The following is an 11,986-nucleotide window of genomic DNA, read 5'->3' on the forward strand; positions in this document are numbered from 1 at the left end:
GTGGGGAGGGGATCAGACAACACTCTTGCACTTGTACCGGTCCCTGATCCGTTCAAAACTTGATTACGGCTCCATCGTCTATGGTGGAGCCTGTAAAAGTAATTTAAAAAAACTTGATACTATACATCACCTAGGACTGAGGCTTTGCCTTGGAGCCTTTCGCACTTCTCCTATTCCAAGTCTGTCTGTTGAAGCAGGTGAGCCGTCTCTAAAACAACGCCGGTTGAAACTTTCTTTACAATACATCACTAAATTATATTCCAATCAGTCAAATCCAGCTTTTAATTGCGTATTTAATCCACTTTATGAGGATATTTACAATAAGAAAACATCTCTTGTTCCACCACTAGGAATAAGAATTAAATCAGTCGTTTCTGCTGCGAACATTAACTTTCAGCATATAGCTCCCACACAACTTTTTTCATCGCCACCTTGGCAAATGGTAAGGCCAGAGGTAGAGCTTACATTAACTAGTCTGAAGAAATCTGAAAGGAATCCACTAATTTATAAACAAGAATACAATCAATTACGAAACACTTATGACACTTATAAATCTATATTTACAGATGGATCCAAGGATGATGGCGCAGTTGCTAGTGCCACCATCATTGGATCCAGAACAGTATCTTCACGATTACCCGATAACAGTTCCATCTTCACAGCAGAAGCGCACGCAATTTTAACAGCACTAAAATATATCAAGAACAAATCCAAATATAAAGACTTCATTATTTTTTTCAGATTCACTTTCGTGCCTTCAGGCTATTAAAAATATGTCATATAAGCATCCATTTTTAATTGAAATTCTGGCACTCGTGAAGAGCAACCTCCTCGTGGTGAGTGCTGGGTAGCGCTAATAGCTCTTCCCCCATGTGGAACCGGGGTAGAATATTTCCACAGCACCCCATTGCTGGTCGTAAGAGGCGACCAAAGTGGGCAGCCCGTTTGCCGTGGGATGCGTCCCTGTGTCGGCGGAGGACGAGAGTCTGGTAGTTGAGGGCACTGGTTCCTGGAACTGTGTTCCTTTGCCCAACACACTACTTCGACCCTTACTTCGCCTAGACGGGTGGTAAGATGGGCCCGGTCTTATCAATCGGCTGGTCATGCCAGGCCCTGTGCGTAACAATACAATTTTTTACATTTGCTTGTATTTTGCTTGTCACAAATGTATTGTTTGGTATGTATAACATAACTGTTGTCAAATATATTGCCTAGAGTCCTATGCCAGAAGGCGGTGGCTCATGGGCCAATCTGGTAATGTTGACCGCTGAATTCTGTATGTCTCTAAGTTATTGTTATCGGCAGAACCAGCTTAGCAATAAATTTAGTAGACAAATATAGCTATTCATGTCATATTTACTGGAGTATTACACCCCTGTAGCCCTGGTGTTTTGCATTTTGGATATCCAATGCAATAAGACATTATCCTTGTTGACACTCGATGGTGGGTGGGGAGCAGGGGTGCCGAAACACTTCCATTCATAATGTCTCACAAATACTCTGGTTTGAAAAGGAAACATTTAGATGCCAGCTCTTCTGATGAAGACGCTGATCAACAATTACATTCCTGGGCTCGATTCATTGTAATTGAAGCATCAGATCATCAGCCGATGAAATTTAATCCGTTTGCCATTTCAAAGGCCATCAATGGCTGCTGTGGCGAAGTTAAAAATGTCACTCGCCTTCGTAATGGCTCCATACTTGTGGAGTGTATACGGAGACAGCAATCTCTAAATTTGTTATCACTTAGCCAGTTTGCAAACGTGGAGGTTGCTGTCTCAGCACACAGAACCTTGAACTCATGTCGAGGCATCGTAAGAGACAGAGCTCGTTGTCTGTCTGACATGAGTGAGGATGAGATTGTTCTAGAATTGACTAAACAAGGTGTTACTGCGGTGAAGCGTTTTACCAGAAAACAAAATGACACTACCATCAAGACCAATACCTATCTTTTCCCTTTTTCCCTTTCCAGAATCCCTGAATCAATAAAAGCTGGATATTTTAATATCGGAGTGGAGGTTTATGTACCGAACCCCCTCCGATGTTACAAATGTCAAAATTTTGGACATGGCGCTAAGACCTGCACCATCAGTTCAGTATGTGTCCGCTGCAGTGGCTCGCATGAAAATACTGAGTGCACAAATGCTATTAAATGTGCAAATTGCGATGGGGACCACTTGGCCTCATCCAAGCTTTGTTCACATTTTGTCTTACAATCAAAAATATTGAAAATTAAACACACGAATAATGTCACTTTTTGTGATGCCAAAAAATTAGTTGAATCCCAATCACCAATCAGTTCTACTAAGTCCTATTCAGCAGCAGTAACTTCGACTCCTAATGTCCATGTTGCTACAGCATCTACAGGATGCCAAACAACCATATCATGGGTTAATGATCAGCAGATGCTTGTAAATACCACACCTCAAACATCTTTGGTGGATGATACGATAAAGGTAACATCAGCCTCACAGACAGAGGATCCGCATTCACAACAGGCTTCACGTACAACATTGGAACCGGAATCAACACTTCAAGGAGATATCCATTTAACAAAAACAGAAAAAAAGAAACTGAAAAAAACATCCAAGGCCCTCCAACACTTCTTCTCAGTCCACGACTGTTAAGGTTCATAATCAATTTGAACCTTTAGCGATGGAGGTCACTCCATCACAATCAGACCATGGGAGTAGACCTCCCTCCCGATCAAGATCCCCAGTAGAACCACCATGAACAGTTCTAATTCTAAACCTATTGTACAGTGGAATTGCCGAGGACTAAAGAACAATTTTAATGATTTGCAATTATTAACACAAGATTTTGTCTTCAGGAAACTTACTTTAAAAATACAGATCAACTCAACATCAGACAATATGATTCCTATCATTTCTTTTCACCTCCAGGAGCTAAGGCAACTAGGGGTTCTTCAATCTTGGTGAGGCAGGGTGTTATTCATAGCCCTGTTTCCCTTAATACCCCTCTACAAGCTATCGCAGTTCGTATCACCATGCACATTGTTTTTACTCTGTGCTCTCTTTACATTCCTCCATCTGCATCTCTTCAACAGTCCGATCTTCAAGCTCTCTATGACCAGCTTCCTAAACCCTGTGTTATAATGGGTGATATGAACGGTCATAATCCACTTTGGGGTAGTGATCATACAAGCAGTAAAGGCAAGCTCCTGGAAGATTTTATCTCCAACAATACTCTTTGTCTTTTCAATGATAATTCGAAAACATAATCACATCCTGGTACAGGCACATATTCTTCTCTGGATTTGTCTGTTTCCGATTCCAACCTGTTGAATGAATTCGAGTGGTCAGTCCACGATGACCTCTGTGGAAGTGACCACTTTCCAACCATATTAAACCCTATTACACCATCTGATGTTCCTCCATCATCTTGATGGAACTTTACAAGAGCCAACTGGCCTCTATATGACATTCTCTGTACAGGCACACTAACACCTGATTGCTTTACTGACATTCCTGATCCGATTCAATGCTTTTCTGATGAACTCAACAAAATAGCTGAAGAATGTGTTCCAAAGTCCTCTGGAATTCCACACATACGTAAACCATGGTTTACCGATGACTGCAAGCGAGCTAGGAGGGCGAGGAAAAAAGCAGAGCATTATTTCCGCCGCCACCCTATGGTCCATAATCTAAATAAATTAAAAATTTTAAATGCTAAAGCAAGGCGAACTTTCAAACAAAGTAAACGTCAATCTTGGCGAAACTATGTGTCAAAAATAAATTCTCGAACACCCATGTCCAAAGTATGGAACATGATCCAAAGGATCAAAGGTAAGGGCACAAAAACTAGTATTCACCATCTTAAATGAGTGAGTTAATATTTAAAGTCACAACACCATCTTAAAAATGGGGACCAACTACTTACTCATAAATCAGATATTGCTAATAAACTTGGTGAAACTTTGGCTAGACACTCTTCCTCATCTAACTATGTACCTCAATTCCAAAAGTATCAAAAGTATCAAAAACAGCAGTTGATAACATACATTATCAACTACTGAAGCACTGACCTGACTCATCTTTACAAACACTATTGAATATTTTTGATGAAATTTGGACATCAGGGAAATTTCCTCCTTCATGGCGTGATGCCATAGTTGTCCCGATACCAAAACCCGGTCGAGATCATACTGACCCATCAAATTACCAACCAATATCATTAACAAGCTGCGTTTGCAAAACCATGGAACGCATGATAAACAATCGACTAGTTTGGTACCTGGAATCCAATCAGCTCATTACTAATATACAATGTGGTTTCCGGAAAAACAGAAGTACCATCGACCATTTGGTTCGCTTAGAATCATTTGTTAAAAATGCCATAATAAATACACAACATGCAGTGTCTATCTTTTTCGATCTCGAGAAAGCATATGACACTACATGGAAACATGGTATTTTGAAAGATTTACATGATTTTGGATAACGAGGCCGTTTGCCTCAATTTATATCCGAATTTTTAACTGACAGGCAATTTCAGGTCCGTGTGGGTTCTACCTTGTCTGATCATTATAATCAGGATCAGGGTGTCCCACAAGGAAGCCTCTTGTCTGTCACATTGTTTAGTATAAAGATAAATAGTTTGTCTAAAGTTTTAAATGATTCGATTGATGGATCGCTCTTCGTGGATGATTTTAATATTTCTTGTCGTGGCAAAAACATGCATACTATTGAAAGGCAACTACAGCTATGTTTAAATAAAATCCAGAAATGGTGTCTCGAAAATGGTTTTAAATTTTCAAAATCTAAAACCAACTGCATACATTTTTGTAGAAAATATAAACCCCATAAAGATCCAGAATTAATTTTAGATAACACTACACTTAAAGTTGCAAAGGAAGCCAAATTCTTAGGTCTAATTTTCGATCATCATTTGACCTTTCTGCCCCACATTAAATACTTAAAGAATAAATGTTTGAAGGCCCAAGATTTATTAAAAGTTATTTCAAATTCTAAGTGGGGAGGGGATAAAAAAACCCTCCTCCAACTATATCGAACACTTATCCGCTCTAAACTTGATTATGGCTCCATCATATATGGTGGGGCTTGTAAGAGCAATTTAAAATTACTTGATACCATTCATCATCAGGGCCTGAGGCTTTGCCTTGGAGCCTTCAGAACTTCGCCTGTTTATAGTTTCTATGTGGAAGCTAACGAGCCTCGCATTAAATTAGCTCTACAATATATCTCTAAATTACGTTCCAATAACTCCAATCCAGCATATGACTGTGTTTTTAATCCCCTTTACGGTAATCTATTCAAAACTAAATCTTCTCTTATTCCACCACTAGGAATACGACTACAAGCAGATATTTCTGCTGCTAAAATAAACCTTGGTAATATAGCCCCACTCAGCTTTTCTCTTCTTCACCATGGCAGTTAGTACATCCAGAGGTGGATCTAACTTTAACTAAACTGAAGAAATCTGACACAAATCAACTAATTTATCAACAACAATATAATGAATTAAGGAACACATATAATACTTACCAATCCATATTTACAGATGGATCCAAGGATGGTGCCGCTGTTGCCAGCGCTACTGTCATTAGATCCAGAACCATATCATCTAGATTACCGAATGACAGTTCTATTTTTACAGCAGAATCGCAGGCAATATTAACTGCTCTTAAATATATAAATACCCAATCTAAACATAAACGGTTCTTTATCTTCTCTGATTCACTTTCCTGTCTTCAGGCAATAAATAATATATCTTGTCATCATCCACTTTTACGTGAAATCATTGAACTGCAAAATGATCTTGCTACTGGCCAGTACGACAACGTCTTTTGTTGGTTACCAAGCCGTGTTGGTATCATTGGTAATACAATGGCCGATGCTGCTGCAAAAGCAGCACTCACCAAATCTGTGACACCACTTCTTCTACCATACACTGATTATAAACCCATAATTAGATCTTACATCACTGATCTAATGCAAAAGAAGTGGGACACTCAAGTAGGTATAAATAAATTACATGAACTTAAACCAACTATCGGCTACACCTACTTGGGCTGTCAGTCCAGATTTGAGGAGGTCATAATACGACGATGTCGTATTGGCCATAGCAGGTATACAAACGATTATTTGTTGAAAGGTGAGGATCCTCCATTTTGTATCCCTTGTGATGAAAGAATCACCGTCAAGCATGTCCTGCTTGACTGTGTTGATTTTTCCATCACAAGGGATAAATATTTCAAATCATCATCAATGATGGATCTTTTTAATAGAATCAATTCTCATTTAATTATTGGCTTTTTAAAAGAAATTGAACTTATTGATAAATTTTGAATTGTGTAAATAGCTATATTTTATATTGGTAATGTATAATTTGTAACTTAGATTGTTAGTGGCTATATCCTCTAAGGGGGTTGAAGTAGCGTAAAATTATTGTCCCCCAGAGAGGATATGTAAGACCACATCATTCAAAGTACATTTATTCTTACATCGGTTTTAAACGTAGTATATTTGTTTATTTTAAGTGTTGGCTTAATTGCTTCCCATCACCAGCAGCTGAAGGGTTGGTATAAATCCTGCTGGGGAGCCGTGCAGGTAGCAAAAGTAATGTAAGTCCCCACGGTCCCTAGTGAGGTGGCCTAACTTTGGTTGCTGGTGATCTCTAGCCCATTTTTATATTGTATTGTTGAATGAAAATTTATTCTTTTAACTATTCTCAACTAGTTTTAACATCGAAACTGTGATACTCTAGTTATCTTACTGTCCATCGTTGACAGCTTTTTAATTAAATGAAAATATAAATATTATAACTGTTTCGTCACGATATGGCTGAAATATTGCGGATGTGACGTTAAATTTCACTCACTCACTCACTCACTAATTGAAATTCTTGAGTTATTTAATGATCTTGCGACTGGCCAATATGACATCGTTTTTTGTTGGTTACCCAGCCATGTTGGAATTGTTGGTAATACAATGGCTGATGCTGCTGCAAAAGCAGCACTCAACAAATTTGTGACACCACTTCTGATACCATACAGTGATTATAAACCTGTCATTAGATCTTACATCAAAGATCTAATGCAGAAGAAGTGGGACACCCAAGTGGGTATAAATAAATTACATGCAATAAAAGAAAATATCAGTTATACCTACTTGGGTTGTCAGTCCAGATTTGAAGAGGTCATTTAAGACGATGTCGTATTGGCCATTCACGTTACACTCATGAATATATTTTCAAAGGTGAAGATCCTCCATTTTGCATCCCTTGTGATGAGAGAATCACAGTCAAGCATGTCCTGCTTGACTGTGTTGATTTTTCCATCACAAGGGATAACTATTTCAAGGTTAAATCTATGACGGATCTTTTTAACACTATTAGTTCTCATTTAATTATTGCGTTTTTAAAGGAAATTGAATTGCTTCATAAGTTTTGATTATTATGTTTTGTAAATAAATAAATGCATTTTATAATTGGTTGAATAAATCAATAACTGAGATTGTTAGTGGCTATATCCTCGAAGGGGGTTAAAGTAGTGTAAAATTATTGTCCCCCTGAGAGGGTATGTAAGACCACGTCTTTCAAGGTATATTTACTTCTTCCACGTTTTTAATAGTAGTATATGTGTAATTTTACTGTTTGGCTAAATTTGTCAGTCATCGCCAACAACTGAAGGGATGATGTAAATCCGACTGGGGTCCATGCAGGTAGCAAAAGTACTGTAAGTCCCCATGGTCCCCTAGCACGGTGATCAACCTTCATTTGGTGGCGATCTATAGCCTGTTTTTATAATGTGTTGTTAAATGATTAGTTAGTTATCTATTTTTACTTGTTCTCAAACTAGTTTTACGAATGTCTGTGATGTTCTAGTTATTATACTGCTCTTTGTCAGCAGATTTTTAAACAGTTTAATATATATTGTTCATATCAAATTTTGTTTCGTCACGATATGGCTGAAATATTGCCGATGTGACGTTAAACTTTTACTCACTCACTAACTCACTCACTCACTCACTCCGTGGCAACTGGTAAAGCCGCAAGTAGATCTTTCCTTAACTAAACTAAAGAAATCAGACACCAAACAACTAATGTATCAGCAAGAATATAATCAATTAAGAAGCACTTACAGCACTTCCAAGTCCATATTTACTGATGGATCCAAGGACGGTGACGCAGTTGCTAGCGCCACTGTCATTGGATCCAGAACAATATCATCCAGATTACCGAATGACAGTTCAATTTTTACAGCAGAATCACAGGCAATATTAACAGCTCTCAAATATATTAATACTCAGTCTAAACATAAACAGTTCATCATCTTTTCTGATTCCCTTTCCTGTCTTCAGGCCATTAAAAATATTTCATCTGAACATCCACTTTTACGTCAAATAATTGAATTACATAACGATCTTGCGACTGGCCAGTACGACATCGTCTTTTGTTGGTTACCTAGCCACGTTGGAATTATCGGTAACACAATGGCCGATGCTGCTGCCAAAGCACCACTCAACAAATCTGTGACACCACTTCTGATCCCGTACACTGATTTTAAACCCGTGATTAGATCTTACATCCGAGATCTTATGCAAAAGAAGTGGGACACCCAAGTAGGTATCAATAAATTACATGAAATTAAACCCAATATCGGTTACACCTACTTGGGTTGTCAGTCCAGATTTGAAGAGGTTATTATGCGACGATGTCGTATTGGCCATTCCAGATATACACATGAGTATTTGTTACAAGGTGAAGATCCTCCGTTTTGTATCCCTTGTGATGAAAGAATCACAGTCAAGCATGTCCTGCTTGACTGTATTGATTTTGCCATCACAAGGGATACTTATTTCAATGTTTCATCTATTAAGGATCTTTTTAATATCAGTTCTCATTTAGTTATTGGTTTTTTAAAAGAAATTGAATTGTACCATAAATTTTGATTAATATGTTGTCTATATAATACACTTTTTATGATTGGCAGAATAAATGCAATAACTAAGTTTGTTAGTGGCTGTACCCTCGAAGGGGGTTGAAGTAATGTAAAATGATTGTCCCCTGGAGAGGGTATATAAGACCACGTCATTCAAAGTAGATTTGTTCTTGCCACAGTCTTTAATCGTAGTATATATGTTATTTTAATATGGCTAAATATGTTAATAATCGCCAACACCTGAAGGGATGATGTAAATCCGGCTGGGGTCCATGCAGGTAGCAAAAGTACTGTAAGTCCCCATGGACCCTAGCATGGTGATCTACCTTCAGCTGCTGGCGAACTTTTTTATATTGTACCGTAATTTATAGTGTTATCTTTTTTATAGTTGTATGCTAGTTTTAAATAATAAACTGTGATATTCTAGTAATTTTACTGTCCATCGATGACAGGTTTTAATTAAGTTAAAACTGTATGTATTAACATTTTTCGTCACGATATGGCTGAAATATTGCCGATGTGACGTAAAGCATTAACTCACTCACTCTTTTTGAGGACTTGATAGTTGTCAATGCGAATAGAGTTGTTCTTGATCTTGAGGAAGAAGAGAAATTTCGAGATTATATATCTTTAAAGCACCTCTGATCTATGAGAAATATTTCAGTCTGTTTGAAGCTCTAGGAAGTCAGAAAAAAACAAATGCAAACAGTTATGCTGCAGTGTTGAGAGAAGTCTATCTGAGGACAACTGGAAAGAAACTTCATCCAAATGAGCTAACAATTGTTGGGAGTTGCTTTTCAAATCTTCTCAGGTTTTGTACAGCTTCTGAGACATTGGAAATCAACACAAATGCTATCTACCTACCAAACTTAGAAAACATCATGACTGATTCAACATCTGGAAATAGATACTCATGATCAGATACTTACCTTACCAGAACGATATCATATGATTCCTTTGAGCTCATGTGTACAGGAAATCTTAGCCCCAAATTGTAAAGAGGAGTATGGTAGGAGGGCTTGCACCTATGAGCAAAGGATAAATTCTTCAGAGTTTCTCAATGGAATATTACGCATCTGCAACTTCCAAAGCAAAAAAAATGGCTTATTATGTAAACATGCAACTGACATTGAAGATAAACTCAGATGTCTCAAAATAAGAGAAGCTGAAGACCTTTCGACATATGTGCCCAATAGTGAATCAAAGGTCAAGTGGTTTTTTTCCAACACAGCCTTTAATGAGAGTGATGAAGGACCAACTGTAATATTTATCTGGACAAATCCAGCGGTTTTTGAAATGAAGAAACAACTTCATTCAAAATATGTAAAGCCATTGATAAGCTAACTGGTAATCTAATAGGCAACCTTGCTGGTGCTGTTGCAAAAATGCTCAATTCAGATCCCGAAACTATGAATATCATCTTACATGACTATGAAGTGCCAGAATGTAAGATCAAAACCAACATGCGGACAACCATGTATCCTTAGGCTGGGACACTCATTCCTGAGGAGTTTCACGAGATTCTAGATAACGAATTCACATGGTTTTATGTAGGGGAGTGTGTTGGGTTGGTTGTGTATGATGCATTAGTTGATCAGGCTGATGCGTTCAAAAACATTCCCCTTCCAGATTATGTATATGCTACTATTGTGAAGGTGGAAGAACACGATTCTTATTCCCCTCAAACAGTAGAATATGTAGTAGAGGTGGAAGAGGATGTTAAAAGGACAGTGCCAGCAGCAAGACTTAACAAGTTTCACAGAGGTGAGGACAATACAACAACTGATTTGGTGCTTAGCTCTGATGTTTCAGGATCACACATACCTGAACCAGAATCTCTTGAAAATATATTACAAGATATCCGCCAGCTACTGCAAGTTGCTTGGGGACAGTTACAACCTTCAGAAAGGAACAGAGTGTGGCTGAGATTGCTTTCACAGTGGCATCCAGACAGGAACCCTGACAGACTTGAATTGTGCACAAGTGTTTGTCAGTATATTAGTTTGTACATTAATCAAGTTGAAAATGGCAAGTCTCTTGAAGAGTTAAACGCCTCTTCATTCATTGATCATGTTGACAAAGACTTTTATGATGAAGTGGGAAGGAGAAGTCATATCCAGACAACTTACAGACAAACTCACCAAGGACATTTTGCATCATTCCATCAATCTGTCAGGACCTATGCATATCCTAATATGAGAGAAGCGGAATGATGGTTGAGACAGGCTAGAACAGATCTTGAATCAGCACATCAGTACCTACAGTTAATATCCCTAGACGATGACAAACATAACTGGACCTGCTTCATGTCACAACAGGTAGGTATATCTTCATAACTAGTCAGTTGGCATTATTCAAGGAAGATCAGGCAATGATCTTTATATTTCAATGTTGTCTTGTATCCTAAAAGGGATTGTTACTAAATAACATGAACTATATCATCTATTCATCTAATCCTGTATTATCCTGCAATAGTCCTTAATGCATTCACTGCTTACCTTACGACAACAAAAAGACAGCGCACGGTGATGGTCTTGGGTAAAGAAATATAGATGTTTCACATTCCACTCCTGCTTTTTGTATGGACCATCGCCGCTGTCATGTGACCTTGATGACAAGTCACCTCCCTCACATCACTGCCTGTCACGGTATAGCAAGGACGTTTCTCAGTGTAGCTCTTCAAATTGGATAATTTTAGACCTTCAGCTTCAGCTATAATTCTAATTTTTTACTTATATTGCATTTACTCCTTAATGCATTCACTGCTTACCTTACGACCAAAAGAAAGACAGCGCAACAGCGAAGGTCCTGGGTGAAGAAATAAAGTTGTTGTTCTGAAGTCCCTCTTTTACTGACCACCGCCGCTGTCCTGTGACCTTGACGACACCTCTTCACATCACTGCTTGTCGCACTAGAGCAAGGACGTGTCCCAGTGGAGCTCTCCTTTTGGATTAATTTAGACTTTCTGTTTTCATCTACAATTCTAAAATTGATCTGCGATGGGTGGTGTATTCTTTTCATATTACCATGTTGTGTACTTTTTTATGTGAATTAATTAGGCGT

The sequence above is a fragment of the Haliotis rufescens genome, unplaced genomic scaffold (genome assembly GCF_023055435.1).
Source record: "Haliotis rufescens isolate VD_foot unplaced genomic scaffold, xgHalRufe1.0.p SCAF_1, whole genome shotgun sequence".
Lineage (NCBI taxonomy): Eukaryota > Metazoa > Mollusca > Gastropoda > Lepetellida > Haliotidae > Haliotis > Haliotis rufescens.